Source organism: Malus sylvestris, chromosome 10, assembly GCF_916048215.2.
Source record: "Malus sylvestris chromosome 10, drMalSylv7.2, whole genome shotgun sequence".
Classification (NCBI taxonomy): Eukaryota; Viridiplantae; Streptophyta; class Magnoliopsida; order Rosales; family Rosaceae; genus Malus; species Malus sylvestris.
In genome coordinates, this window is record NC_062269.1 from 23,337,124 (window position 1) to 23,342,294 (window position 5,171).

The 5,171-nt window shown below is 34.0% G+C and overlaps 1 long non-coding RNA gene across 1 annotated transcript; it reads left to right on the plus strand.

The window, feature by feature from the left end:
* The first annotated feature begins 3,267 nt into the window (after nucleotides 1–3,267).
* Nucleotides 3,268–4,507, plus strand: LOC126587273 (uncharacterized). The gene is made up of 3 exons (XR_007611017.1): nucleotides 3,268–3,521; nucleotides 3,698–3,835; nucleotides 4,454–4,507. It is a non-coding gene; the product is annotated as an uncharacterized LOC126587273 (long non-coding RNA).
* Nucleotides 4,508–5,171: the final 664 nt, after the last annotated feature.

Sequence of the window (5,171 nt, forward strand, 5' to 3'; positions counted from 1 at the left end):
AATTTTCAGTTATTCGAATCAAATGAGTTGGAGATGATCACTGACAGAAAATAAGGCTGTGTTGGAAGTAAAAATGGGTTTGTGAATAGAACTATTCTTTTGTAAAATCATGTTTATAGCTTACTCAATTTCAATAGAGATTATTATTTAATGTATATTTTATAGAAGATAGGTAATAAATAATAAGTTTTATGCTAAAAATTATAAATTAGTTCTATCTCTAGTCTCTCTCTATCATATTCTTTAAAGAAAAAGACCACTTACCCTATGTAATTTAACCTCTGTGCTTCTTACTCAAAAAAGAAAATTAATTTCTTTAAATCCACAATTAAATCCTTATCTCCGCAATTCCTTAATTTCCGTTGCGATTTTCCAATAAATGTCACCTTTGGTACTTTCTTAATCTCTATATTTACTTATTCTTGATTTACTTAGTAGGTTAATTATTTATATGGTCCATGAATTTATCGGGGTTATGATTTTGAGAATATATTATATTATATTGTTGTTCTTTTATATTGATTATTATATAAGTTTATATAAGCAAAAAATAAACATATGATTTTATAGTACTATTTTCAATTAGCCACGCAATGAAAAAATCCTGGCTCTACCCTTGACCACTCGAAGCACCCATATTACCGCATTAAATATAAAACCTCGAGTGCGATAAACTACTACTTCACGGTACATACTGTTGTCTTGGCCTTGCAAACGGGTCGTGTCTGTCATGTTCGTGTCGTTTTCGTGTAACACCTGTTATCTTAACGGGTTTTGTCGTGTCACACCTGTTATCTTAACAGGTCGGGTCACTTTACCCAACGGGTAAAGTGACCCGACCCATTATGACCCGTTATGACCCGTTAAGAAAAATATATTTTTTTCTTAAATTTGCACATACCACACTTTGCCACATAAATATTACTTCAAAACATTAAAACACATAATTTAATATATATAATTATTATAGTTTTTAGGGGTATAAAATTGTTAAATTAATATATATATATATATAATTATTATAGTTTATTCTTACTTTCATTAAGTATAACATAAAATTTTGTCGTATCCACTAGTGTAAATATTTTAAATCGAAGATCGAATTCATTCATTGTATTCATATAGGGTCAATGAGTGTAGCTGTAAAAAATCATCAAAATCGGAGTTAAAATAACCGTTAAATTGTGATTTTTCGTTTTATAACCGTCGAAAAGTTTTGTCCCGTTACTTGATCTCTGAATGTTTGTTTTTTGTAATTTTTGGCATATACGATCAAGAAGTATATACAAAGATGTTTGACGGTTTGATCGTTGAAACTAGTTTTGTAAAATGCATATCCCATCAAAACAATAGATTCACTAACACTTAAAAGTATATTCATACTTTCATTAAGTATAACATAAGATTTTGTGGTATCCACTTGTGTAAATATTTTAAATTGAAGATCAAATTCATTCATTGTATTCATATAGCGTAAGGAGTGTAGCTGCAAAAAAGCATCAAAATCAGAGTTAAAATAACCGTTAAATCGTGATTTTTCGTTTTATAACCATCAAAAAGTTTTGTCCCGTTTCTTGATCTCCGAATGTTTGTTTTTTTTTACAATTTTTGGTGTATGCGATCTCGAAGTATATACAAACATGTTTGACGGTTGGATCGTTGAAACTAGTTTCATAGAATGTTTATCCCATCAAAACAATAAATTCACTAACACTTAAGAGTTCATTCATACTTTCATCAAGTATAACATAAGATTTTGTGGTATCCACTAGTGTAAATATTTTAAATTGAAGATCGAATTCATTCATTGTATTCATATAGGGTCAAGGAGTGTAGCTGTCAAAAATTATCAAAATCGGAGTTAAAATAACCGTTAAATCATGATTTTTCGTTTTATAACCATCGAAAAGTTTTGTCCTGTTACTTGATCTCCGAATGTTTGTTTGTTACAATTTTTGGCGTATGCGATCTCGAAGTATATACAAACATGTTTGACGGTTGGATCGTTGAAACTAGTTTCGTAGAATGTTTATCCCATCAAAACAATAGATTCACTAACACTAAAGAGTTTATTCATACTTTCATCAAGTATAACATAAGATTTTGTAGTATCCACTAGTGTAAATATTTTAAATTAAAGATCGAAGTCATTCATTGTATTCATATAGGGTCAAGGAGTGTAGCTAAAAAATCATCAAAATCGGAATTAAAATAACCGTTAAATTGTGATTTTTTGTTTTATAACCATCGAAATTTTTTGTCCCATTACTAGATCTCTGAATGTTTTTTTTTTTGCAATTTTCGGCGTATGTGATCTTGAAGTATATACAAACAAGTTTGACGGTTGGATCGTTGAAACTAATTTCGTAGAATATGTATCCCATCAAAACAATAGATTCACTAACACTTAAAGAGTTTATTCATACTTTCATTAAGTATAACATAACTAGTGTAAATATTTTAAATTGAAGATCAAATTCATTCACTGTATTCATATAGGGTCAAGGAGTGTAGCTGTAAAAAAGCATCAAAATCGGAGTTAAAATAACCGTAAATCATGATTTTTTGTTTTATAACCGTTGAAAAGTTTTGTCTCGTTACTTGATCTCTGAATGTTTGTTTTTTGCGATTTTTTGCTGATGCGATCTCGAAGCATATACAAACAAGTTTGACGGTTGGATCGTTAAAATTAGTTTCGTATCCCATAGAGTTGAATGGTATATATATATATATATATTTATTTATTAAGTAGATTTAAATCTATTTATTTTGTACGTATAATTATTATAGTTTTAGGGGTATAAAATTTAATTTAAAATTATATATATAATTATTATAGTTAATATTTTGGGGGTATAATTATTATAGTTAATTTAATATATATATATATATATATATATATATATATATATATATGTGACAGTCCGTTCCTAATTTTAAGAATTTTTAAAGTTTTAATAAAGGATTTTACAAAAATGCCCTTTGAGGTACGTGCATTATTCGAGATTAATCGTTGTGTCGTGCCTTCTAAGATTTGTTTTCTTGACATATCCTCGTAGTACTCGTCGCTACGAACGTGTGGGCGCTGACGGTTCGTTATTTGGAGTTATAAAGAAAAAGATTTTAAAGTTTGAAGTTTGGGCATTTTATAAATTTTATTATTAAAATTTGGATGGTCCAGATTTAATGAAGAATTAAATGGATGGCTTGGATGTAAGGAAAACAAAAATAAATAAATATAAGTGAAAGAAGGTTTTTGTGTGTGTGTGCGCGTGAGAGGAAGAAACAGAGGAAGGAGATTGGGCAGAAATGCCCAATCGGGACAAGAGAGAAGAAGGCATCAGGAGGGATTGAGAGAGGGAGAAGCCGACCAATCGGAACAGAGGAAAGGAGGAAAGGAGAGAGGGCGAGAAGCGGAGGAGAGAAGATCAGAAAACGGGTTTTCCCCCAACCCGTTTACCCGCGACACCCACACCCAAATTCCGGCGATTTTCACCGGATTTCTCACAAATTGGATCAAGGTACCACTTCCAATCAACACCTAGGCCTTCCCTCTTCATGTTTCACCCCAAAAATCATGAAATTTCGTGGTGATTTCGCGAAGAACACCCACACGGGTGCCGCGACCTTCTTGTCCAAATTCTTCAAATCTTGAAATGTTTTCTTTCAATTACTAACACCATTAGTATTCCCTTAGGACCTGGAACAAAGCCCAGGCTTTGATTTGGACGGTGGAGTTGATTTGAAGGTCGAATTGGAACTCACCCAATTCTAGGGTCCGCACGGAATTTGATGCATTTGAAGTGTTTCCAGGAAACATTGGCCTTGGCCACAGGTATGAAAGTTTCTCTACTCATTGAGATCTTCGATTCTGTATTTTTTGAGATTTTTTGGAAATAGTTGGATTTTCCGGCGAGTCAGGGCAGCCGACCGCCACCCGCGGCGGCCCGTGAGGCGGCGCGTGGCCAATGGCCCGTCAATGTCATTCTTAGCATGTGTTTAAGGTTCTAGGTTCAGTTTTGATAATTGTTGGACGTAAATTGAGTAATTGAACCTAAGTTCGTTACGATTCGTGGTTAGGTAAAAATGTGAATTGACGATCCGACCGTTGGATCGTCACCAAACTTTGATACGTTGTAATACATAATATTTGAGGATTATAGGAACCTACAGATCAGGAATCCGATAAATGAATCTTTCGGAATTGGAGTTGTAAGTTCATAATGTAGAATGTTAACCGTCACTTGGTTTTGGAAATTGACGGAGATCCGACCGTTGGATGGTAATGAAATTTTAGGATGATGTCCTAGAGGTATATTTTGGACCTCTGGAATTTATGGATTTGAAATCTGAGTTGCAGATCTTCCAGATCGAACTACGTAGTGACGTGTCTTATATAAGTTATATATTCTATCGATATGAATTCTGAGGTTGGATTTGATTATCGTTCTAGGCGCTGATCGTCACGACGCCTTGATGTGTGGTGCTAGGGAGTTGTTGGGCGAACTCCAGGTGAGTGGGCAGTTTTTGTTTTTCGTATTACCTATATACTATTAATTGTCCCAGAAATTGAATTTATATGAAAGTATGTTTTCAATTGCCATGATGCATATTATAAATTATATGAATTGATATTGATGCATATATATATATGTGAATTGGTGCTGTGGACGCACAGGTGAGTATCAGGTGAGTTTATATGGTTTATATGAATGAATGATGATGTGAATTATATTAAGAGCTCGTAACCTGCACCCCTGGTGTTAGTGTTTATGTTATTCACCCTGCATCACACGCTCACCTTGGATCCAAGTAGATGCTAGTCGTACAGACCACTAGAGGTGGTTCCGACATGCTAGTTGTACAGACCACTAGAAGTGGTTCCGACATGCCAGTCGTACAGACCATTAGAGGGGTTCCGACTGGTAGGTGACCTTAGATTATGTGCACAGATGATTAATGAGAGAAGCACTAGAGCGTATTATTTCAGCATCTTAGTCGTACAGACTACTATAGGTAGTTCCGACTTATATGCAATGTAGTGCCGTACAGGTCACAGTTGGTGACTCCGGCAGGGCCGTACAGGTCACAGTTGGTGACTTCGGCTGGATGAGATATTGAGCTATAGAATCAGTCGTACAGGACCACTGTAGGGTCTCCGGTTGATTTAT